General features: G+C 43.5%; 18 non-coding genes across 18 annotated transcripts; all 18 read right to left on the bottom strand.

Moving 5' to 3' along the window:
- Positions 1 to 392: 392 nt before the first annotated feature.
- Positions 393 to 606, bottom strand: LOC137050022 (small nucleolar RNA U3). The gene has a single exon (XR_010899786.1). It is a non-coding gene; the product is annotated as a small nucleolar RNA U3 (small nucleolar RNA).
- Positions 607 to 1,711: 1,105 nt separating this feature from the next.
- LOC137050124 (small nucleolar RNA U3) lies at positions 1,712 to 1,925 on the bottom strand. The gene has a single exon (XR_010899880.1). It is a non-coding gene; the product is annotated as a small nucleolar RNA U3 (small nucleolar RNA).
- A 1,105-nt stretch (positions 1,926 to 3,030) lies between these two features.
- LOC137049998 (small nucleolar RNA U3) lies at positions 3,031 to 3,244 on the bottom strand. Its single transcript, XR_010899764.1, has one exon. It is a non-coding gene; the product is annotated as a small nucleolar RNA U3 (small nucleolar RNA).
- A 728-nt stretch (positions 3,245 to 3,972) lies between these two features.
- On the bottom strand, positions 3,973 to 4,186 carry LOC137050026 (small nucleolar RNA U3). Its single transcript, XR_010899788.1, has one exon. It is a non-coding gene; the product is annotated as a small nucleolar RNA U3 (small nucleolar RNA).
- A 1,105-nt stretch (positions 4,187 to 5,291) lies between these two features.
- Positions 5,292 to 5,505, bottom strand: LOC137050041 (small nucleolar RNA U3). Its single transcript, XR_010899802.1, has one exon. It is a non-coding gene; the product is annotated as a small nucleolar RNA U3 (small nucleolar RNA).
- A 1,107-nt stretch (positions 5,506 to 6,612) lies between these two features.
- Positions 6,613 to 6,826, bottom strand: LOC137050033 (small nucleolar RNA U3). The gene has a single exon (XR_010899795.1). It is a non-coding gene; the product is annotated as a small nucleolar RNA U3 (small nucleolar RNA).
- A 1,105-nt stretch (positions 6,827 to 7,931) lies between these two features.
- Positions 7,932 to 8,145, bottom strand: LOC137050074 (small nucleolar RNA U3). The gene has a single exon (XR_010899834.1). It is a non-coding gene; the product is annotated as a small nucleolar RNA U3 (small nucleolar RNA).
- Positions 8,146 to 9,252: 1,107 nt separating this feature from the next.
- LOC137050037 (small nucleolar RNA U3) lies at positions 9,253 to 9,466 on the bottom strand. The gene has a single exon (XR_010899798.1). It is a non-coding gene; the product is annotated as a small nucleolar RNA U3 (small nucleolar RNA).
- A 1,107-nt stretch (positions 9,467 to 10,573) lies between these two features.
- On the bottom strand, positions 10,574 to 10,787 carry LOC137050029 (small nucleolar RNA U3). Its single transcript, XR_010899791.1, has one exon. It is a non-coding gene; the product is annotated as a small nucleolar RNA U3 (small nucleolar RNA).
- Positions 10,788 to 13,526: 2,739 nt separating this feature from the next.
- LOC137050076 (small nucleolar RNA U3) lies at positions 13,527 to 13,740 on the bottom strand. The gene has a single exon (XR_010899836.1). It is a non-coding gene; the product is annotated as a small nucleolar RNA U3 (small nucleolar RNA).
- A 1,104-nt stretch (positions 13,741 to 14,844) lies between these two features.
- LOC137050102 (small nucleolar RNA U3) lies at positions 14,845 to 15,058 on the bottom strand. The gene has a single exon (XR_010899859.1). It is a non-coding gene; the product is annotated as a small nucleolar RNA U3 (small nucleolar RNA).
- A 1,104-nt stretch (positions 15,059 to 16,162) lies between these two features.
- On the bottom strand, positions 16,163 to 16,376 carry LOC137050025 (small nucleolar RNA U3). The gene has a single exon (XR_010899787.1). It is a non-coding gene; the product is annotated as a small nucleolar RNA U3 (small nucleolar RNA).
- Positions 16,377 to 17,480: 1,104 nt separating this feature from the next.
- Positions 17,481 to 17,694, bottom strand: LOC137049999 (small nucleolar RNA U3). The gene has a single exon (XR_010899765.1). It is a non-coding gene; the product is annotated as a small nucleolar RNA U3 (small nucleolar RNA).
- Positions 17,695 to 18,798: 1,104 nt separating this feature from the next.
- Positions 18,799 to 19,012, bottom strand: LOC137050001 (small nucleolar RNA U3). Its single transcript, XR_010899766.1, has one exon. It is a non-coding gene; the product is annotated as a small nucleolar RNA U3 (small nucleolar RNA).
- A 1,104-nt stretch (positions 19,013 to 20,116) lies between these two features.
- Positions 20,117 to 20,330, bottom strand: LOC137050002 (small nucleolar RNA U3). The gene has a single exon (XR_010899767.1). It is a non-coding gene; the product is annotated as a small nucleolar RNA U3 (small nucleolar RNA).
- A 1,104-nt stretch (positions 20,331 to 21,434) lies between these two features.
- LOC137050096 (small nucleolar RNA U3) lies at positions 21,435 to 21,648 on the bottom strand. The gene has a single exon (XR_010899853.1). It is a non-coding gene; the product is annotated as a small nucleolar RNA U3 (small nucleolar RNA).
- Positions 21,649 to 22,751: 1,103 nt separating this feature from the next.
- Positions 22,752 to 22,965, bottom strand: LOC137050043 (small nucleolar RNA U3). Its single transcript, XR_010899804.1, has one exon. It is a non-coding gene; the product is annotated as a small nucleolar RNA U3 (small nucleolar RNA).
- Positions 22,966 to 24,068: 1,103 nt separating this feature from the next.
- LOC137049990 (small nucleolar RNA U3) lies at positions 24,069 to 24,282 on the bottom strand. The gene has a single exon (XR_010899756.1). It is a non-coding gene; the product is annotated as a small nucleolar RNA U3 (small nucleolar RNA).
- Between the last annotated feature and the right edge of the window lie 683 nt (positions 24,283 to 24,965).

Raw genomic sequence — 24,965 nt, forward strand, 5'->3', positions numbered from 1 at the left:
TTAGGATTTGCTAAATTTGTCTCAGACGGCCAAATCGTGGCCAAAATCGAACAGTGTGCACCCGGCTTAACTCTGTCCTTTACTCTTTGGTTTCTCTTTGGCCAACCTGTCCATCAGCACCTCATCCTGAAAGAGTCTGTACTCAAGACCATCCAGCCTTGAGAGAAGTAGAGTTCCCAATTTTATGATGAAGTCCATAAAGTCATCATTGGCTACACCTGTGAGTGGTTCTATATTTGGAGAACAAGCAGGTGGACACGCTGACGATTGAACAAAACTGCTGCCTCACACAACCTACGTTAGCACTTGACTGCACATTTGGACAAAGTTTGCTTTATAGGGGATGCAGGCCCAAAAAAACAATAATCTCCAAATGAGACTTGAACAATAACACCACTCAGAACACACCCCTTTCTTAAATATTGCAAAAAGCAATACAGAACGGTCATCAACAGCACAGAGTTCACAAACAAAGTCGCCGCTCTGTGCTCAGTTCACGCTCTGAAAGGAGCATCACAACTCTTCATCGTGGGTTGGGAGACAAACATTTTCAAAACACATTTCCAAGCAAAGAACTATAGAAATGATCCCTGAAAATATAGTCTTAACGAGTCATGGGCACTCAACCGACATTCCATTCTGATGCGCCTCTCCTCTCAAACGGTTTTGCGTAGTTGAAATCTGCGGGCTTTAAGGTTTACGGAACATTTTAGCACTTACGTCGGAGCTAAAGGCACTTCCACAATCTCCTTGAAGCCTACTGTTAAGATATGTGGAATGCAAACAACAATCCTTAAAATCATACTTTTTTTGCAGCATTGCTACCGGTGTGATGCTTTGTAGTCCACTCGTTGAAGCTAAATGTAGAAAATCTTTTAGAGGAAAAAAGCCACACACGCACTAACGATTCTTAATGTAGACATTTCAGAAACTTGATGTTGGTTGTGCACTTAGAAAAAAGAGCTCAGGCTGACTTTGATATCCCAACTACCCAGTGACAGGCCCGGTTTTCCCATGAAATCTCATTTCGTATATCTGCTGTATTATCCGAGGTGCAATACCACATCGCTGCAAAGATGTCAACTTTTCGCAGTGATGTGGTATTGTGTCTTATGAGACAATGTTCGCTTTACACAAAGGACGTTGTGACATGGGCCCAGAGCCGAGGCGAGATTTAATCTGCCACAAAACACAATCACAAGGGAGACGGGAGCCAGGTTAACAGAAATGATCTTTTATTTAACCGAGAACTTAGGTTCTTCCAGGGCTGGGGTATGCATGGAGGCTTTGTTCCCCACATCTGTTTCAATGCTGGACCACCTTAAAGGGGGGAGACGGAACAGAAGAAAAGCAAAGACGGTAAAGAAGACGTTGCAAGGCTAACTCTGTCCTTTACTCTTCAGCCGGTTTCTCTTTGGACAACCTGTGCATCAGCACCTCATCCTGAAAGAGTCTGTACTCAAGACCATCCAGCCTTGAGAGAAGTAGAGTTCCCAATTTTATGATGAAGTCCATAAAGTCATCATTGGCTACACCTGTAGGTGGTTCTATATTTGGAGAACAAGCAGGTGGACACGCTGAGGATTGAACAAAACTGCTGCCTCACACAACCTACTCCTAGCACTTGACTGCACATTTGGACAAAGTTTGCTTTATAGGGGATGCAGGCCCCAAAAAACAATAATCTCCAAATGAGACTTGAACAACAAACACTACTCAGAACACACCCCTTTCTTCAATATTGCAAAAAGCAATACAGAACGGTCATCAACAGCACAGAGTTCATAAACAAAGTCGCCGCTCTGTGCCCAGTTCACGCTCTGAAAGGAGCATCACAACTCTTCATCGTGGGCTGGGAGACAAACATTTTCAAAACACATTTCCAAGCAAAGAACTATAGAAATGATCCCTGAAAATATAGTCTTAACGAGTCATGGGCACTCAACCGACATTCCATTCTGATGCGCCTCTCCTCTCAAACGGTTTTGCGTAGTTCAAATCTGCGGGCTTTAAGGTTTACGGAACATTTTAGCACTCACGTCGGAGCCAAAGGCACTTCCACAATCTCCTTGAAGCCTACTGTTAAGATATGTGGAATGCAAACAACAATCCTTAAAGTCATACTTTTTTTGCAGCATTGCTACCGGTGTGATGCTTTGTAGTCCACTCGTTGAAGCTAAATGTAGAAAATCTTTTAGAGGAAAAAAGCCACACACGCACTAACGATTCTTAATGTAGACATTTCAGAAACTTGATGTTGGTTGCGCACTTAGAAAAAAGAGCTCAGGCTGACTTTGATATCCCAACTACCCAGTGACAGGCCCGGTTTTCCCATGAAATCTCATTTCGTATATCTGCTGTATTATCTGAGGTGCAATACCACATCGCTGCAAACATGTCAACTTTTCGCAGTGATGTGGTATTGTTTCTTATGAGACAATGTTCGCTTTACACAAAGGACGTTGTGACATGGGCCCAGAGCCGAGGCGAGATTTAAGCTGCCACAAAACACAATCACAAGGGAGACGGGAGCCAGGTTAACAGAAATGATCTTTTATTTAACCGAGAACTTAGGTTCTTCCAGGGCTGGGGTATGCATGGAGGCTTTGTTCCCCACATCTGTTTCAACGCTGGACCACCTTAAAGGGGGGAGACGGAACAGAAGAAAAGCAAAGACGGTAAAGAAGACGTTGCAAGGCTAACTCTGTCCTTTACTCTTCAGCCGGTTTCTCTTTGGACAACCTGTGCATCAGCACCTCATCCTGAAAGAGTCTGTACTCAAGACCATCCAGCCTTGAGAGAAGCAGAGTTCCCAATTTTATGATGAAGTCCATAAAGTCATCATTGGCTACACCTGTAGGTGGTTTCTATATTTGGAGAACAAGCAGGTGGACACCCTGAGGATTGAACAAAACTGCTGCCTCACACAACATATGCTAGCACTTGACTGCACATTTGGACAAAGTTTGCTTTATAGGGGATGCAGGCCCAAAATAACAATAATCTCCAAATGAGACTTGAACAACAAACACCACTCAGAACACACCCCTTTCTTCAATATTGCAAAAAGCAATACAGAACGGTCATCAACAGCACAGAGTTCACAAACAAAGTCGCCGCTCTGTGCCCAGTTCACGCTCTGAAAGGAGCATCACAACTCTTCATCGTGGGTTGGGAGACAAACATTTTCAAAACACATTTCCAAGCAAAGAACTATAGAAATGATCCCTGAAAATATAGTCTTAACGAGTCATGGGCACTCAACCGACATTCCATTCTGATGCGCCTCTCCTCTCAAACGGTTTTGCGTAGTTGAAATCTGCCACATCGCTGCAAACATGTCAACTTTTCGCAGTGATGTGGTATTGTGTCTTATGAGACAATGTTCGCTTTACACAAAGGACGTTGTGACATGGGCCCAGAGCCGAGGCGAGATTTAATCTGCCACAAAACACAATCACAAGGGAGACGGGATCCAGGTTAACAGAAATGATCTTTTATTTAACTGAGAACTTAGGTTCTTCCAGGGCTGGGGTATGCATGGAGGCTTTGTTCCCCACATCTGTTTCAACGCTGGACCCCCTTAAAGGGGGGAGACGGAACAGAAGAAAAGCAAAGACGATAAAGAAGACGTTGCAAGGCTAACTCTTTCCTTTACTCTTCAGCCGGGTTCTCTTTGGCCAACCTGTGCATCAGCACCTCATCCTGAAAGAGTCTGTACTCAAGACCATCCAGCCTTGAGAGAAGTAGAGTTCCCAAATTTATGATGAAGTCCATAAAGTCATCATTGGCTACACCTGTGAGTGGTTCTATATTTGGAGAACAAGCAGGTGGACACGCTGACGATTGAACAAAACTGCTGTCTCACACAACATATGCTAGCACTTGACTGCACATTTGGACAAAGTTTGCTTTATAGGGGATGCAGGCCCAAAAAAACAATAATCTCCAAATGAGACTTGAACAACAAACACCACTCAGAACACACCCCTTTCTTCAATATTGCAAAAAGCAATACAGAACGGTCATCAACAGCACAGAGTTCACAAACAAAGTCGCCGCTCTGTGCCCAGTTCCCGCTCTGAAAGGAGCATCACAACTCTTCATCGTGGGTTGGGAGACAAACATTTTCAAAACACATTTCCAAGCAAAGAACTATAGAAATGATCCCTGAAAATATAGTCTTAACGAGTCATGGGCACTCAACCGACATTCCATTCTGATGCGCCTCTCCTCTCAAACGGTTTTGCGTAGTTCAAATCTGCGGGCTTTAAGGTTTACGGAACATTTTAGCACTTACGTCGGAGCTAAAGGCACTTCCACAATCTCCTTGAAGCCTACTGTTAAGATATGTGGAATGCAAACAACAATCCTTAAAGTCATACTTTTTTTGCAGCATTGCTACTGGTGTGATGCTTTGTAGTCCACTCGTTGAAGCTAAATGTAGAAAATCTTTTAGAGGAAAAAAGCCACACACGCACTAACGATTCTTAATGTAGACATTTCAGAAACTTGATGTTGGTTGCGCACTTAGAAAAAAGAGCTCAGGCTGACTTTGATATCCCAACTACCCAGTGACAGGCCCGGTTTTCCCATGAAATCTCATTTCGTATATCTGCTGTATTATCCGAGGTGCAATACCACATCGCTGCAAACATGTCAACTTTTCGCAGTGATGTGGTATTGTGTCTTATGAGACAATGTTCGCTTTACACAAAGGACGTTGTGACATGGGCCCAGAGCCGAGGCGAGATTTAATCTGCCACAAAACACAATCACAAGGGAGACGGGATCCAGGTTAACAGAAATGATCTTTTATTTAACCGAGAACTTAGGTTCTTCCAGGGCTGGGGTATGCATGGAGGCTTTGTTCCCCACATCTGTTTCAACGCTGGACCACCTTAAAGGGGGGAGACGGAACAGAAGAAAAGCAAAGACGATAAAGAAGACGTTGCAAGGCTAACTCTGTCCTTTACTCTTCAGCCGGGTTCTCTTTGGCCAACCTGTGCATCAGCACCTCATCCTGAAAGAGTCTGTACTCAAGACCATCCAGCCTTGAGAGAAGTAGAGTTCCCAAATTTATGATGAAGTCCATAAAGTCATCATTGGCTACACCTGTGAGTGGTTCTATATTTGGAGAACAAGCAGGTGGACACGCTGAGGATTGAACAAAACTGCTGCCTCACACAACCTACTCCTAGCACTTGACTGCACATTTGGACAAAGTTTGCTTTATAGGGGATGCAGGCCCCAAAAAACAATAACCTCCAAATGAGACTTGAACAACAAACACCACTCAGAACACACCCCTTTCTTCAATATTGCAAAAAGCAATACAGAACGGTCATCAACAGCACAGAGTTCACAAACAAAGTCGCCGCTCTATGCCCAGTTCACGCTCTGAAAGGAGCATCACAACTCTTCATCGTGGGCTGGGAGACAAACATTTTCAAAACACATTTCCAAGCAAAGAACTATAGAAATGATCCCTGAAAATATAGTCTTAACGAGTCATGGGCACTCAACCGACATTCCATTCTGATGCGCCTCTCCTCTCAAACGGTTTTGCGTAGTTGAAATCTGCGGGCTTTAAGGTTTACGGAACATTTTAGCACTCACGTCGGAGCCAAAGGCACTTCCACAATCTCCTTGAAGCCTACTGTTAAGATATGTGGAATGCAAACAACAATCCTTAAAGTCATACTTTTTTGCAGCATTGCTACCGGTGTGATGCTTTGTAGTCCACTCGTTGAAGCTAAATGTAGAAAATCTTTTAGAGGAAAAAAGCCACACACGCACTAACGATTCTTAATGTAGACATTTCAGAAACTTGATGTTGGTTGCGCACTTAGAAAAAAGAGCTCAGGCTGACTTTGATATCCCAACTACCCAGTGACAGGCCCGGTTTTCCCATGAAATCTCATTTCGTATATATCTGCTGTATTATCTGAGGTGCAATACCACATCGCTGCAAACATGTCAACTTTTCGCAGTGATGTGGTATTGTGTCTTATGAGACAATGTTCGCTTTACACAAAGGACGTTGTGACATGGGCCCAGAGCCGAGGCGAGATTTAATCTGCCACAAAACACAATCACAAGGGAGACGGGAGCCAGGTTAACAGAAATGATCTTTTATTTAACCGAGAACTTAGGTTCTTCCAGGGCTGGGGTATGCATGGAGGCTTTGTTCCCTACATCTGTTTCAACGCTGGACCACCTTAAAGGGGGGAGACGGAACAGAAGAAAAGCAAAGACGGTAAAGAAGACGTTGCAAGGCTAACTCTGTCCTTTACTCTTCAGCCGGTTTCTCTTTGGCCAACCTGTGCATCAGCACCTCATCCTGAAAGAGTCTGTACTCAAGACCATCCAGCCTTGAGAGAAGTAGAGTTCCCAAATTTATGATGAAGTCCATAAAGTCATCATTGGCTACACCTGTGAGTGGTTCTATATTTGGAGAACAAGCAGGTGGACACGCTGAGGATTGAACAAAACTGCTGCCTCACACAACCTACTCCTAGCACTTGACTGCACATTTGGACAAAGTTTGCTTTATAGGGGATGCACGCCCCAAAAAAACAATAATCTCCAAATGAGACTTGAACAACAAACACCACTCAGAACACACCCCTTTCTTCAATATTGCTAAAAGCAATACAGAACGGTCATCAACAGCACAGAGTTCACAAACAAAGTCGCCGCTCTGTGCCCAGTTCACGCTCTGAAAGGAGCATCACAACTCTTCATCGTGGGCTGGGAGACAAACATTTTGAAAACACATTTCCAAGCAAAGAACTATAGAAATGATCCCTGAAAATATAGTCTTAACGAGTCATGGGCACTCAACCGACATTCCATTCTGATGCGCCTCTCCTCTCAAACGGTTTTGCGTAGTTGAAATCTGCGGGCTTTAAGGTTTACGGAACATTTTAGCACTCACGTCGGAGCCAAAGGCACTTCCACAATCTCCTTGAAGCCTACTGTTAAGATATGTGGAATGCAAACAACAATCCTTAAAGTCATACTTTTTTTTGCAGCATTGCTACCGGTGTGATGCTTTGTAGTCCACTCGTTGAAGCTAAATGTAGAAAATCTTTTAGAGGAAAAAAGCCACACACGCACTAACGATTCTTAATGTAGACATTTCAGAAACTTGATGTTGGTTGCGCACTTAGAAAAAAGAGCTCAGGCTGACTTTGATATCCCAACTACCCAGTGACAGGCCCGGTTTTCCCATGAAATCTCATTTCGTATATCTGCTGTATTATCCGAGGTGCAATACCACAACGCTGCAAACATGTCAACTTTTCGCAGTGATGTGGTATTGTGTCTTATGAGACAATGTTCGCTTTACACAAAGGACGTTGTGACATTGGCCCAGAGCCGAGGCGAGATTTAATCTGCCACAAAACACAATCACAAGGGAGACGGGAGCCAGGTTAACAGAAATTATCTTTTATTTAACCGAGAACTTAGGTTCTTCCAGGGCTGGGGTATGCATGGAGGCTTTGTTCCCCACATCTGTTTCAACGCTGGACCACCTTAAAGGGGGGAGACGGAACAGAAGAAAAGCAAAGACGATAAAGAAGACGTTGCAAGGCTAACTCTGTCCTTTACTCTTCAGCCGGGTTCTCTTTGGCCAACCTGTGCATCAGCACCTCATCCTGAAAGAGTCTGTACTCAAGACCATCCAGCCTTGAGAGAAGTAGAGTTCCCAAATTTATGATGAAGTCCATAAAGTCATCATTGGCTACACCTGTGAGTGGTTCTATATTTGGAGAACAAGCAGGTGGACACGCTGACGATTGAACAAAACTGCTGTCTCACACAACATATGCTAGCACTTGACTGCACATTTGGACAAAGTTTGCTTTATAGGGGATGCAGGCCCAAAAAAACAATAATCTCCAAATGAGACTTGAACAACAAACACCACTCAGAACACACCCCTTTCTTCAATATTGCAAACAGCAATACAGAACGGTCATCAACAGCACAGAGTTCACAAACAAAGTCGCCGCTCTGTGCCCAGTTCACGCTCTGAAAGGAGCATCACAACTCTTCATCATGGGTTGGGAGACAAACATTTTCAAAACACATTTCCAAGCAAAGAACTATAGAAATGATCCCTGAAAATATAGTCTTAACGAGTCATGGGCACTCAACCGACATTCCATTCTGATGCGCCTCTCCTCTCAAACGGTTTTGCGTAGTTGAAATCTGCGGGCTTTAAGGTTTACGGAACATTTTAGCACTCACGTCGGAGCCAAAGGCACTTCCACAATCTCCTTGAAGCCTACTGTTAAGATATGTGGAATGCAAACAACAATCCTTAAAGTCATACTTTTTTTGCAGCATTGCTACCGGTGTGATGCTTTGTAGTCCACTCGTTGAAGCTAAATGTAGAAAATCTTTTAGAGGAAAAAAGCCACACACGCACTAACGATTCTTAATGTAGACATTTCAGAAACTTGATGTTGGTTGCGCACTTAGAAAAAAGAGCTCAGGCTGACTTTGATATCCCAACTACCCAGTGACAGGCCCGGTTTTCCCATGAAATCTCATTTCGTATATCTGCTGTATTATCCGAGGTGCAATACCACATCGCTGCAAACATGTCAACTTTTCACAGTGATGTGGTATTGTGTCTTATGAGACAATGTTCGCTTTACACAAAGGACGTTGTGACATGGGCCCAGAGCCGAGGCGAGATTTAATCTGCCACAAAACACAATCACAAGGGAGACGGGAGCCAGGTTAACAGAAATGATCTTTTACTTAACCGAGAACTTGGGTTCTTCCAGGGCTGGGGTATGCATGGAGGCTTTGTTCCCCACATCTGTTTCAACGCTGGACCACCTTAAAGGGGGGAGACGGAACAGAAGAAAAGCAAAGACGGTAAAGAAGACGTTGCAAGGCTAACTCTGTCCTTTACTCTTCAGCCGGGTTCTCTTTGGCCAACCTGTGCATCAGCACCTCATCCTGAAAGAGTCTGTACTCAAGACCATCCAGCCTTGAGAGAAGTAGAGTTCCCAAATTTATGATGAAGTCCATAAAGTCATCATTGGCTACACCTGTAGGTGGTTTCTATATTTGGAGAACAAGCAGGTGGACACGCTGAGGATTGAACAAAACTGCTGCCTCACACAACCTACTCCTAGCACTTGACTGCACATTTGGACAAAGTTTGCTTTATAGGGGATGCACGCCCCAAAAAAACAATAATCTCCAAATGAGACTTGAACAACAAACACCACTCAGAACACACCCCTTTCTTCAATATTGCAAAAAGCAATGCAGAACGGTCATCAACAGCACAGAGTTCACAAACAAAGTCGCCGCTCTGTGCCCAGTTCACGCTCTGAAAGGAGCATCACAACTCTTCATCGTGGGTTGGGAGACAAACATTTTCAAAACACATTTCCAAGCAAAGAACTATAGAAATGATCCCTGAAAATATAGTCTTAACGAGTCATGGGCACTCAACCGACATTCCATTCTGATGCGCCTCTCCTCTCAAACGGTTTTGCGTAGTTGAAATCTGCGGGCTTTAAGGTTTACGGAACATTTTAGCACTCACGTCGGAGCCAAAGGCACTTCCACAATCTCCTTGAAGCCTACTGTTAAGATATGTGGAATGCAAACAACAATCCTTAAAGTCATACTTTTTTTGCAGCATTGCTACCGGTGTGATGCTTTGTAGTCCACTCGTTGAAGCTAAATGTAGAAAATCTTTTAGAGGAAAAAAGTCACACACGCACTAACGATTCTTAATGTAGACATTTCAGAAACTTGATGTTGGTTGCGCACTTAGAAAAAAGAGCTCAGGCTGACTTTGATATCCCAACTACCCAGTGACAGGCCCGGTTTTCCCATGAAATCTCATTTCGTATATATGCTGTATTATCCGAGGTGCAATACCACATCGCTGCAAACATGTCAACTTTTCACAGTGATGTGGTATTGTGTCTTATGAGACAATGTTCGCTTTACACAAAGGACGTTGTGACATGGGCCCAGAGCCGAGGCGAGATTTAATCTGCCACAAAACACAATCACAAGGGAGACGGGAGCCAGGTTAACAGAAATGATCTTTTACTTAACCGAGAACTTGGGTTCTTCCAGGGCTGGGGTATGCATGGAGGCTTTGTTCCCCACATCTGTTTCAACGCTGGACCACCTTAAAGGGGGGAGACGGAACAGAAGAAAAGCAAAGACGGTAAAGAAGAAGTTGCAAGGCTAACTCTGTCCTTTACTCTTCAGCCGGGTTCTCTTTGGCCAACCTGTGCATCAGCACCTCATCCTGAAAGAGTCTGTACTCAAGACCATCCAGCCTTGAGAGAAGTAGAGTTTCCAAATTTATGATGAAGTCCATAAAGTCATCATTGGCTACACCTGTAGGTGGTTTCTATATTTGGAGAACAAGCAGGTGGACACGCTGAGGATTGAACAAAACTGCTGCCTCACACAACCTACTCCTAGCACTTGACTGCACATTTGGACAAAGTTTGCTTTATAGGGGATGCACGCCCCAAAAAAACAATAATCTCCAAATGAGACTTGAACAACAAACACCACTCAGAACACACCCCTTTCTTCAATATTGCAAAAAGCAATGCAGAACGGTCATCAACAGCACAGAGTTCACAAACAAAGTCGCCGCTCTGTGCCCAGTTCACGCTCTGAAAGGAGCATCACAACTCTTCATCGTGGGTTGGGAGACAAACATTTTCAAAACACATTTCCAAGCAAAGAACTATAGAAATGATTCCTGAAAATATAGTCTTAACGAGTCATGGGCACTCAACCGACATTCCATTCTGATGCGCCTCTCCTCTCAAACGGTTTTGCGTAGTTGAAATCTGTGGGCTTTAAGGTTTACGGAACATTTTAGCACTCACGTCGAGCCAAAGGCACTTCCACAATCTCCTTGAAGCCTACTGTTAAGATATGTGGAATGCAAACAACAATCCTTAAAGTCATTCTTTTTTTGCAGCATTGCTACTGTAGCGACTCAGGCGAATCAAACACACAATCGCCAGTTACATTTAACAAATATGTTTTGAAAGTTGTGCTCACTAGCAGACCTTCCCCCAACACAGCAGAGGGAGATTCTTCAGTCACCCTGGAAACCATCTGATAAGGTGTTTTTATGGCCCCGAAAGGAATTTGGCCACATGAAGTTTCAGACACAAAGACACAGAGCTTTTGCCTCAAATTATAGACAAACCATCTATAAATGAACATGCACCCCAGGACATTATATGTAAACACATAACTGTCTTGTAAAATGTTTATTCTGTATGGTATTTTGCATCTTTTTGTCTTTGTCTTAACAAAGTACTAGTTCAGATAACCTCATATATGTCATGTCTCCTATCAAATTAATGCTCACTTCACGACTTACACTTCCATGTATATCACTTATTCAGAAAATGCAGTGTGTGTTTGTTGCATTAATTATAGTATGAAGACTCAGAGACCCACTGAGTCGAACCTTCAAACAAAGAGCTATAAATTCTGCTGAGGAATTTCCCGCCGGGAAATCCCAACACTCTCATTGGTTAAGTCTAACCCTGGAGGGTGGGACTATTTCCAGACCTTAAAAGACCAGTGAAGACAGGCTCTCTCTCTCTTCTCTCTCTGGCTGAACCAACACGTCATCGTGGCTGGCCCTTGAGCCAGGCCACCAATGCAGGCCCTCCAAGCAGGCCCCATCTCTTCCAAAAATCTTCTCTTCTACAATCCGATCTTCAAGAACACGAAGCATCGCTAAAGCAAACAGCCGCTTCCCTCCCAACCTCGGAAAGGACCGCCGGAACGCCGGACCGCCGGACACGCAGAGACACATGCACACAAGCGAGAAGCCAAAACGAAACCAAAAAGAATGCAAGTATTCTATTTCTTACTGCTGTAAAGAGGGTGTGTTATTTTCCCGTTGGGATAAATTAACTCCGTGAAGGTCGTATCTGGTGAACTGAAGGAAAGTTGTTGCTTACCCTCCCCCACTCTCTTTGTCTCTCTCTCTCTCCCTCTCTTTGTCTCTCTCTCTCTCTTTTATCTCTCTCTAACTTCAGTCTATTCATTATTCTCTTTTATGTATTCTTTCGTTAATATCTATACTTCTACTCTCTTGATGCATATTTAGTATGTACTTTCTGTGTGAATTGTAGTGTTATTTTTAGTCTGTGTTTATTAAACCTTCAAAAGACATTTAATGAGTTGAATCTGTTATTCTGCCACATACACAAAGTCAATGAAACTTGCGATCTAAACGTTACCTAACTGCTTATGCTACTATGTTAGTAAAGTAAACTGTATGACCATTTGAAATATTGAACTTATCCTGATCAGTAAAGTTAATGTTTCTTATGCGCTCGTAAAGCAGTAATCCCTTTATTGAGAATTGATTTGAAAAGTCTATAACTAATTTGCAGGACAAACTTAGTAGGATAATTTCAAGCAATTTCATAAAGGGTTACTTGTATTTAATTAAACAATTTTCCCTATCGGAAAATTTTAATACGTAATGAACAACTGGCAAATTATATTCATAAATTCATGAATATTGAATATTAAATCCCTTTTGAGTTAATTATTCCCCGAGACATTAAACTCATTAGTCGTTGTTGTTACACTACCGGTGTGATGCTTTGTAGTCCACTCGTTGAAGCTAAATGTAGAAAATCTTTTAGAGGAAAAAAGCCACACACGCACTAACGATTCTTAATGTAGACATTTCAGAAACTTGATGTTGGTTGCGCACTTAGAAAAAAGAGCTCAGGCTGACTTTGATATCCCAACTACCCAGTGACAGGCCCGGTTTTCCCATGAAATCTCATTTCGTATATCTGCTGTATTATCCGAGGTGCAATACCACAACACTGCAAACATGTCAACTTTTCGCAGTGATGTGGTATTGTGTCTTATGAGACAATGTTCGCTTTACACAAAGGACGTTGTGACATGGGCCCAGAGCCGAGGCGAGATTTAATCTGCCACAAAACACAATCACAAGGGAGACGGGAGCCAGGTTAACAGAAATTATCTTTTATTTAACCGAGAACTTAGGTTCTTCCAGGCCTGGGGTATGCATGGAGGCTTTGTTCCCCACATCTGTTTCAACGCTGGACCACCTTAAAGGGGGGAGACGGAACAGAAGAAAAGCAAAGACGATAAAGAAGACGTTGCAAGGCTAACTCTGTCCTTTACTCTTTAGCCGGGTTCTCTTTGGCCAACCTGTGCATCAGCACCTCATCCTGAAAGAGTCTGTACTCAAGACCATCCAGCCTTGAGAGAAGTAGAGTTCCCAAATTTATGATGAAGTCCATAAAGTCATCATTGGCTACACCTGTGAGTGGTTCTATATTTGGAGAACAAGCAGGTGGACACGCTGACGATTGAACAAATCTGCTGCCTCACACAACCTACGTTAGCACTTGACTGCACATTTGGACAAAATTTGCTTTATAGGGGATGCAGGCCCAAAAAAACAATAATCTCCAAATGAGACTTGAACAACAAACACCACTCAGAACACACCCCTTTCTTCAATATTGCAAAAAGCAATACAGAACGGTCATCAACAGCACAGAGTTCACAAACAAAGTCACCGCTCTGTGCCCAGTTCACGCTCTGAAAGGAGCATCACAACTCTTCATGGTGGGTTGGGAGACAAACATTTTCAAAACACATTTCCAAGTAAAGAACTATAGAAATGATCCCTGAAAATATAGTCTTAACGAGTCATGGGCACTCAACCGACATTCCATTCTGATGCGCCTCTCCTCTCAAACGGTTTTGCGTAGTTGAAATCTGCGGGCTTTAAGGTTTACGGAACATTTTAGCACTTACGTCGGAGCTAAAGGCACTTCCACAATCTCCTTGAAGCCTACTGTTAAGATATGTGGAATGCAAACAACAATCCTTAAAGTCATACTTTTTTGCAGCATTGCTACCGGTGTGATGCTTTGTAGTCCACTCGTTGAAGCTAAATGTAGAAAATCTTTTAGAGGAAAAAAGCCACACACGCACTAACGATTCTTAATGTAGACATTTCAGAAACTTGATGTTGGTTGCGCACTTAGAAAAAAGAGCTCAGGCTGACTTTGATATCCCAACTACCCAGTGACAGGCCCGGTTTTCCCATGAAATCTCATTTCGTATATCTGCTGTATTATCCGAGGTGCAATACCACATCGCTGCAAACATGTCAACTTTTCGCAGTGATGTGGTATTGTGTCTTATGAGACAATGTTCGCTTTACACAAAGGACGTTGTGACATGGGCCCAGAGCCGAGGCGAGATTTAATCTGCCACAAAACACAATCACAAGGGAGACGGGATCCAGGTTAACAGAAATGATCTTTTATTTAACCGAGAACTTAGGTTCTTCCAGGGCTGGGGTATGCATGGAGGCTTTGTTCCCTACATCTGTTTCAACGCTGGACCACCTTAAAGGGGGGAGACGGAACAGAAGAAAAGCAAAGACGGTAAAGAAGACGTTGCAAGGCTAACTCTGTCCTTTACTCTTCAGCCGGTTTCTCTTTGGCCAACCTGTGCATCAGCACCTCATCCTGAAAGAGTCTGTACTCAAGACCATCCAGCCTTGAGAGAAGTAGAGTTCCCAATTTTATGATGAAGTCCATAAAGTCATCACTGGCTACACCTGTAGGTGGTTCTATATTTGGAGAACAAGCAGGTGGACACGCTGACGATTGAACAAAACTGCTGCCTCACACAACCTACTCCTAGCACTTGACTGCACATTTGGACAAAGTTTGCTTTATAGGGGATGCAGGCCCAAAAAAACAATAATCTCCAAATGAGACTTGAACAACAAACACCACTCAGAACACACCCCTTTCTTCAATATTGCAAAAAGCAATACAGAACGGTCATCAACAGCACAGAGTTCACAAACAAAGTCGCCGCTCTGTGCCCAGTTCACGCTCTGAAAGGAGCATCACAACTCTTCATGGTGGGTTGGGAGACAAACATTTTCAAAACACATTTCCAAGCAAAGAACTATAGAAATGATCCCTGAAAATATAGTCTTAACGAGTCATGGGCACTCAACCGACATTCCATTCTGATGCGCCTCTCCTCTCAAACGGTTTTGCGTAGTTGAAATCTGCGGGCTTTAAGGTTTACGGAACATTTTAGCACTTACGTCGGAGCTAAAGGCACTTCCACAATCTCCTTGAAGCCTACTGTTAAGATATGTGGAATGCAAACAACAATCCTTAAAGTCATACTTTTTTGCAGCATTGCTACCGGTGTGATGCTTTGTAGTCCACTCGTTGAAGCTAAATGTAGAAAATCTTTTAGAGGAAAAAAGCCACACACGCACTAACGATTCTTAATGTAGACATTTCAGAAACTTGATGTTGGTTGCGCACTTAGAAAAAAGAGCTCAGGCTGACTTTGATATCCCAACTACCCAGTGACAGGCCCGGTTTTCCCATGAAATCTCATTTCGTATATCTGCTGTATTATCCGAGGTGCAATACCACATCGCTGCAAACATGTCAACTTTTCGCAGTGATGTGGTATTGTGTCTTATGAGACAATGTTCGCTTTACACAAAGGACGTTGTGACATGGGCCCAGAGCCGAGGCGAGATTTAATCTGCCACAAAACACAATCACAAGGGAGACGGGATCCAGGTTAACAGAAATGATCTTTTATTTAACCGAGAACTTAGGTTCTTCCAGGGCTGGGGTATGCATGGAGGCTTTGTTCCCTACATCTGTTTCAACGCTGGACCACCTTAAAGGGGGGAGACGGAACAGAAGAAAAGCAAAGACGGTAAAGAAGACGTTGCAAGGCTAACTCTGTCCTTTACTCTTCAGCCGGTTTCTCTTTGGCCAACCTGTGCATCAGCACCTCATCCTGAAAGAGTCTGTACTCAAGACCATCCAGCCTTGAGAGAAGTAGAGTTCCCAATTTTATGATGAAGTCCATAAAGTCATCACTGGCTACACCTGTAGGTGGTTCTATATTTGGAGAACAAGCAGGTGGACACGCTGACGATTGAACAAAAGTGCTGCCTCACACAACCTACTCCTAGCACTTGACTGCACATTTGGACAAAGTTTGCTTTATAGGGGATGCAGGCCCCAAAAAACAATAATCTCCAAATGAGACTTGAACAACAAACACCACTCAGAACACACCCCTTTCTTCAATATTGCAAAAAGCAATACAGAACGGTCATCAATAGCACAGAGTTCACAAACAAAGTCGCCGCTCTGTGCCCAGTTCACGCTCTGAAAGGAGCATCACAACTCTTCATCGTGGGCTGGGAGACAAACATTTTCAAAACACATTTCCAAGCAAAGAACTATAGAAATGATCCCTGAAAATATAGTCTTAACGAGTCATGGGCACTCAACCGACATTCCATTCTGATGCGCCTCTCCTCTCAAACGGTTTTGCGTAGTTGAAATCTGCGGGCTTTAAGGTTTACGGAACATTTTAGCACTCACGTCGGAGCCAAAGGCACTTCCACAATCTCCTTGAAGCCTACTGTTAAGATATGTGGAATGCAAACAACAATCCTTAAAGTCATACTTTTTTTGCAGCATTGCTACCGGTGTGATGCTTTGTAGTCCACTCGTTGAAGCTAAATGTAGAAAATCTTTTAGAGGAAAAAAGCCACACACGCACTAACGATTCTTAATGTAGACATTTCAGAAACTTGATGTTGGTTGCGCACTTAGAAAAAAGAGCTCAGGCTGACTTTGATATCCCAACTACCCAGTGACAGGCCCGGTTTTCCCATGAAATCTCATTTCGTATATCTGCTGTATTATCCGAGGTGCAATACCACATCGCTGCAAACATGTCAACTTTTCGCAGTGATGTGGTATTGTGTCTTATGAGACAATGTTCGCTTTACACAAAGGACGTTGTGACATGGGCCCAGAGCCGAGGCGAGATTTAATCTGCCACAAAACACAATCACAAGGGAGACGGGATCCAGGTTAACAGAAATGATCTTTTATTTAACCGAGAACTTAGGTTCTTCCAGGGCTGGGGTATGCATGGAGGCTTTGTTCCCTACATCTGTTTCAACGCTGGACCACCTTAAAGGGGGGAGACGGAACAGAAGAAAAGCAAAGACGGTAAAGAAGACGTTGCAAGGCTAACTCTGTCCTTTACTCTTCAGCCGGTTTCTCTTTGGCCAACCTGTGCATCAGCACCTCATCCTGAAAGAGTCTGTACTCAAGACCATCCAGCCTTGAGAGAAGTAGAGTTCCCAATTTTATGATGAAGTCCATAAAGTCATCACTGGCTACACCTGTAGGTGATTCTATATTTGGAGAACAAGCAGGTGGACACGCTGACGATTGAACAAAACTGCTGCCTCACACAACCTACGTTAGCACCGGACTGCACATTTGGACAAAGTTTGCTTTATAGGGGATGCAGGCCCAAAAAAACAATAATCTCCAAATGAGACTTGAACAACAAACACCACTCAGAACACACCCCTTTCTTCAATATTGCAAAAAGCAATACAGAACGGTCATCAACAGCACAGAGTTCACAAACAAAGTCGCCGCTCTGTGCCCAGTTCACGCTCTGAAAGGAGCATCACAACTCTTCATCGTGGGTTGGGAGACAAACATTTTCAAAACACATTTCCAAGCAAAGAACTATAGAAATGATCCCTGAAAATATAGTCTTAAAGAGTCATGGGCACTCAACCGACATTCCATTCTGATGCGCCTCTCCTCTCAAACGGTTTTGCGTAGTTGAAATCTGCGGGCTTTAAGGTTTACGGAACATTTTAGCACTTACGTCGGAGCTAAAGGCACTTCCACAATCTCCTTGAAGCCTACTGTTAAGATATGTGGAATGCAAACAACAATCCTTAAAGTCATACTTTTTTGCAGCATTGCTACCGGTGTGATGCTTTGTAGTCCACTCGTTGAAGCTAAATGTAGAAAATCTTTTAGAGGAAAAAAGCCACACACGCACTAACGATTCTTAATGTAGACATTTCAGAAACTTGATAATGGTTGCGCACTTAGAAAAAAGAGCTCAGGCTGACTTTGATATCCCAACTACCCAGTGACAGGCCCGGTTTTCCCATGAAATCTCATTTCGTATATCTGCTGTATTATCCGAGGTGCAATACCACATCGCTGCAAACATGTCAACTTTTCGCAGTGATGTGGTATTGTGTCTTATGAGACAATGTTCGCTTTACACAAAGGACGTTGTGACATGGGCCCAGAGCCGAGGCGAGATTTAATCTGCCACAAAACACAATCACAAGGGAGACGGGATCCAGGTTAACAGAAATGATCTTTTATTTAACCGAGAACTTAGGTTCTTCCAGGGCTGGGGTATGCATGGAGGCTTTGTTCCCTACATCTGTTTCAATGCTGGACCACCTTAAAGGGGGGAGACGGAACAGAAGAAAAGCAAAGACGGTAAAGAAGACGTTGCAAGGCTAACTCTGTCCTTTACTCTTCAGCCGTTTTCTCTTTGGCTAACCTGTGCATCAGCACCTCATCCTGAAAGAGTCTGTACTCAAGACCATCCAGCCTTGAGAGAAGTAGAGTTCCCAATTTTATGATGAAGTCCATAAAGTCATCACTGGCTACACCTGTAGGTGGTTCTATATTTGGAGAACAAGCAGGTGGACACGCTGACGATTGAACAAAACTGCTGCCTCACACAACCTACTCCTAGCACTTGACTGCACATTTGGACAAAGTTTGCTTTATAGGGGATGCAGGCCCAAAAAAACAATAATCTCCAAATGAGACTTGAACAACAAACACCACTCAGAACACACCCCTTTCTTCAATATTGCAAAAAGCAATACAGAACGGTCATCAACAGCACAGAGTTCACAAACAAAGTCGCCGCTCTGTGCCCAGTTCACGCTCTGAAAGGAGCATCACAACTCTTCATCGTGGGTTGGGAGACAAACATTTTCAAAACACATTTCCAAGCAAAGAACTATAGAAATGATCCCTGAAAATATAGTCTTAACGAGTCATGGGCACTCAACCGACATTCCATTCTGATGCGCCTCTCCTCTCAAACGGTTTTGCGTAGTTGAAATTTGCGGGCTTTAAGGTTTACGGAACATTTTAGCACTTACGTCGGAGCTAAAGGCACTTCCACAATCTCCTTGAAGCCTACTGTTAAGATATGTGGAATGCAAACAACAATCCTTAAAGTCATACTTTTTTGCAGCATTGCTACCGGTGTGATGCTTTGTAGTCCACTCGTTGAAGCTAAATGTAGAAAATCTTTTAGAGGAAAAAAGCCACACACGCACTAACGATTCTTAATGTAGACATTTCAGAAACTTGATGTTGGTTGCGCACTTAGAAAAAAGAGCTCAGGCTGACTTTGATATCCCAACTACCCAGTGACAGGCCCGGTTTTCCCATGAAATCTCATTTCGTATATCTGCTGTATTATCCGAGGTGCAATACCACATCGCTGCAAACATGTCAACTTTTCGCAGTGATGTGGTATTGTGTCTTATGAGACAATGTTCGCTTTACACAAAGGACGTTGTGACATGGGCCCAGAGCCGAGGTGAGATTTAATCTGCCACAAAACACAATCACAAGGGAGACGGGATCCAGGTTAACAGAAATGATCTTTTATTTAACCGAGAACTTAGGTTCTTCCAGGGCTGGGGTATGCATGGAGGCTTTGTTCCCTACATCTGTTTCAACGCTGGACCACCTTAAAGGGGGGAGACGGAACAGAAGAAAAGCAAAGACGGTAAAGAAGACGTTGCAAGGCTAACTCTGTCCTTTACTCTTCAGCCGGTTTCTCTTTGGCCAACCTGTGCATCAGCACCTCATCCTGAAAGAGTCTGTACTCAAGACCATCCAGCCTTGAGAGAAGTAGAGTTCCCAATTTTATGATGAAGTCCATAAAGTCATCACTGGCTACACCTGTAGGTGGTTCTATATTTGGAGAACAAGCAGGTGGACACGCTGACGATTGAACAAAACTGCTGCCTCACACAACCTACTCCTAGCACTTGACTGCACATTTGGACAAAGTTTGCTTTATAGGGGATGCAGGCCCCAAAAAACAATAATCTCCAAATGAGACTTGAACAACAAACACCACTCAGAACACACCCCTTTCTTCAATATTGCAAAAAGCAATACAGAACGGTCATCAACAGCACAGAGTTCACAAACAAAGTCGCCGCTCTGTGCCCAGTTCACGCTCTGAAAGGAGCATCACAACTCTTCATCGTGGGTTGGGAGACAAACATTTTCAAAACACATTTCCAAGCAAAGAACTATAGAAATGATCCCTGAAAATATAGTCTTAACGAGTCATGGGCACTCAACCGACATTCCATTCTGATGCGCCTCTCCTCTCAAACGGTTTTGCGTAGTTGAAATTTGCGGGCTTTAAGGTTTACGGAACATTTTAGCACTTACGTCGGAGCTAAAGGCACTTCCACAATCTCCTTGAAGCCTACTGTTAAGATATGTGGAATGCAAACAACAATCCTTAAAGTCATACTTTTTTGCAGCATTGCTACCGGTGTGATGCTTTGTAGTCCACTCGTTGAAGCTAAATGTAGAAAATCTTTTAGAGGAAAAAAGCCACACACGCACTAACGATTCTTAATGTAGACATTTCAGAAACTTGATGTTGGTTGCGCACTTAGAAAAAAGAGCTCAGGCTGACTTTGATATCCCAACTACCCAGTGACAGGCCCGGTTTTCCCATGAAATCTCATTTCGTATATCTGCTGTATTATCCGAGGTGCAATACCACATCGCTGCAAACATGTCAACTTTTCGCAGTGATGTGGTATTGTGTCTTATGAGACAATGTTCGCTTTACACAAAGGACGTTGTGACATGGGCCCAGAGCCGAGGTGAGATTTAATCTGCCACAAAACACAATCACAAGGGAGACGGGATCCAGGTTAACAGAAATGATCTTTTATTTAACCGAGAACTTAGGTTCTTCCAGGGCTGGGGTATGCATGGAGGCTTTGTTCCCTACATCTGTTTCAACGCTGGACCACCTTAAAGGGGGGAGACGGAACAGAAGAAAAGCAAAGACGGTAAAGAAGACGTTGCAAGGCTAACTCTGTCCTTTACTCTTCAGCCGGTTTCTCTTTGGCCAACCTGTGCATCAGCACCTCATCCTGAAAGAGTCTGTACTCAAGACCATCCAGCCTTGAGAGAAGTAGAGTTCCCAATTTTATGATGAAGTCCAAAAAGTCATCACTGGCTACACCTGTAGGTGGTTCTATATTTGGAGAACAAGCAGGTGGACACGCTGACGATTGAACAAAACTGCTGCCTCACACAACCTACTCCTAGCACTTGACTGCACATTTGGACAAAGTTTGCTTTATAGGGGATGCAGGCCCCAAAAAACAATAATCTCCAAATGAGACTTGAACAACAAACACCACTCAGAACACACCCCTTTCTTCAATATTGCAAAAAGCAATACAGAACGGTCATCAACAGCACAGAGTTCACAAACAAAGTCGCCGCTCTGTGCCCAGTTCACGCTCTGAAAGGAACATCACAACTCTTCATCGTGGGCTGGGAGACAAACATTTTCAAAACACATTTCCAAGCAAAGAACTATAGAAATGATCCCTGAAAATATAGTCTTAACGAGTCATGGGCACTCAACCGACATTCCATTCTGATGCGCCTCTCCTCTCAAACGGTTTTGCGTAGTTGAAATTTGCGGGCTTTAAGGTTTACGGAACATTTTAGCACTTACGTCGGAGCTAAAGGCACTTCCACAATCTCCTTGAAGCCTACTGTTAAGATATGTGGAATGCAAACAACAATCCTTAAAGTCATACTTTTTTGCAGCATTGCTACCGGTGTGATGCTTTGTAGTCCACTCGTTGAAGCTAAATGTAGAAAATCTTTTAGAGGAAAAAAGCCACACACGCACTAACGATTCTTAATGTAGACATTTCAGAAACTTGATGTTGGTTGCGCACTTAGAAAAAAGAGCTCAGGCTGACTTTGATATCCCAACTACCCAGTGACAGGCCCGGTTTTCCCATGAAATCTCATTTCGTATATCTGCTGTATTATCCGAGGTGCAATACCACATCGCTGCAAACATGTCAACTTTTCGCAGTGATGTGGTATTGTGTCTTATGAGACAATGTTCGCTTTACACAAAGGACGTTGTGACATGGGCCCAGAGCCGAGGTGAGATTTAATCTGCCACAAAACACAATCACAAGGGAGACGGGAGCCAGGTTAACAGAAATGATCTTTTATTTAACCGAGAACTTGGGTTCTTCCAGGGCTGGGGTATGCATGGAGGCTTTGTTCCCCACATCTGTTTCAACGCTGGACCACCTTAAAGGGGGGAGACGGAACAGAAGAAAAGCAAAGACGGTAAAGAAGACGTTGCAAGGCTAACTCTGTCCTTTACTCTTCAGCCGGGTTCTCTTTGGCCAACCTGTGCATCAGCACCTCATCCTGAAAGAGTCTGTACTCAAGACCATCCAGCCTTGAGAGAAGTAGAGTTCCCAAATTTATGATGAAGTCCATAAAGTCATCATTGGCTACACCTGTGAGTGGTTCTATATTTGGAGAACAAGCAGGTGGACACGCTGAGGATTGAACAAAACTGCTGCCTCACACAACCTGCGTTAGCACTTGACTGCACATTTGGACAAAGTTTGCTTTATAGGGGATGCAGGCCCAAAAAAACAATAATCTCCAAATGAGACTTGAACAACAAACACCACTCAGAACACACCCCTTTCTTCAATATTGCAAAAAGCAATACAGAACGGTCATCAACAGCACAGAGTTCACAAACAAAGTCGCCGCTCTGTGCCCAGTTCACGCTCTGAAAGGAGCATCACAACTCTTCATCGTGGGCTGGGAGACAAACATTTTCAAAACACATTTCCAAGCAAAGAACTATAGAAATGATCCCTGAAAATATAGTCTTAAAGAGTCATGGGCACTCAACCGACATTCCATTCTGATGCGCCTCTCCTCTCAAACGGTTTTGCGTAGTTGAAATCTGCGGGCTTTAAGGTTTACGGAACATTTTAGCACTTACGTCGGAGCTAAAGGCACTTCCACAATCTCCTTGAAGCCTACTGTTAAGATATGTGGAATGCAAACAACAATCCTTAAAGTCATACTTTTTTGCAGCATTGCTACCGGTGTGATGCTTTGTAGTCCACTCGTTGAAGCTAAATGTAGAAAATCTTTTAGAGGAAAAAAGCCACACACGCACTAACGATTCTTAATGTAGACATTCCAGAAACTTGATGTTGGTTGCGCACTTAGAAAAAAGAGCTCAGGCTGACTTTGATATCCCAACTACCCAGTGACAGGCCAGGTTTTCCCATGAAATCTCATTTCGTATATCTGCTGTATTATCCGAGGTGCAATACCACATCGCTGCAAACATGTCAACTTTTCGCAGTGATGTGGTATTGTGTCTTATGAGACAATGTTCGCTTTACACAAAGGACGTTGTGACATGGGCCCAGAGCCGAGGCGAGATTTAATCTGCCACAAAACACAATCACAAGGGAGACGGGAGCCAGGTTAACAGAAATTATCTTTTATTTAACCGAGAACTTAGGTTCTTCCAGGGCTGGGGTATGCATGGAGGCTTTGTTCCCCACATCTGTTTCAACGCTGGACCACCTTAAAGGGGGGAGACGGAACAGAAGAAAAGCAAAGACGATAAAGAAGACGTTGCAAGGTTAACTCTGTCCTTTACTCTTCAGCCGGGTTCTCTTTGGCCAACCTGTGCATCAGCACCTCATCCTGAAAGAGTCTGTACTCAAGACCATCCAGCCTTGAGAGAAGTAGAGTTCCCAAATTTATGATGAAGTCCATAAAGTCATCATTGGCTACACCTGTGAGTGGTTCTATATTTGGAGAACAAGCAGGTGGACACGCTGACGATTGAACAAAACTGCTGCCTCATACAACCTAAGTTAGCACTTGACTGCACATTTGGACAAAGTTTGCTTTATAGGGGATGCAGGCCCAAAAAAACAATAATCTCCAAATGAGACTTGAACAACAAACACCACTCAGAACACACCCCTTTCTTCAATATTGCAAAAAGCAATACAGAACGGTCATCAACAGCACAGAGTTCACAAACAAAGTCGCCGCTCTGTGCCCAGTTCACGCTCTGAAAGGAGCATCACAACTCTTCATCGTGGGTTGGGAGACAAACATTTTCAAAACACATTTCCAAGCAAAGAACTATAGAAATGATCCCTGAAAATACAGTCTTAAAGTGTCATGGGCACTCAACCGACATTCCATTCTGATGCGCCTCTCCTCTCAAACGGTTTTGCGTAGTTGAAATCTGCGGGCTTTAAGGTTTACGGAACATTTTAGCACTTACGTCGGAGCTAAAGGCACTTCCACAATCTCCTTGAAGCCTACTGTTAAGATATGTGGAATGCAAACAACAATCCTTAAAGTCATACTTTTTTGCAGCATTGCTACCGGTGTGATGCTTTGTAGTCCACTCGTTGAAGCTAAATGTAGAAAATCTTTTAGAGGAAAAAAGCCAGACACGCACTAACGATTCTTAATGTAGACATTTCAGAAACTTGATAATGGTTGCGCACTTAGAAAAAAGAGCTCAGGCTGACTTTGATATCCCAACTACCCAGTGACAGGCCCGGTTTTCCCATGAAATCTCATTTCGTATATCTGCTGTATTATCCGAGGTGCAATACCACATCGCTGCAAACATGTCAACTTTTCGCAGTGATGTGGTATTGTGTCTTATGAGACAATGTTCGCTTTACACAAAGGACGTTGTGACATGGGCCCAGAGCCGAGGCGAGATTTAATCTGCCACAAAACACAATCACAAGGGAGACGGGATCCAGGTTAACAGAAATGATCTTTTATTTAACCGAGAACTTAGGTTCTTCCAGGGCTGGGGTATGCATGGAGGCTTTG

Source organism: Pseudorasbora parva, chromosome 20, assembly GCF_024679245.1.
Source record: "Pseudorasbora parva isolate DD20220531a chromosome 20, ASM2467924v1, whole genome shotgun sequence".
Classification (NCBI taxonomy): Eukaryota; Metazoa; Chordata; class Actinopteri; order Cypriniformes; family Gobionidae; genus Pseudorasbora; species Pseudorasbora parva.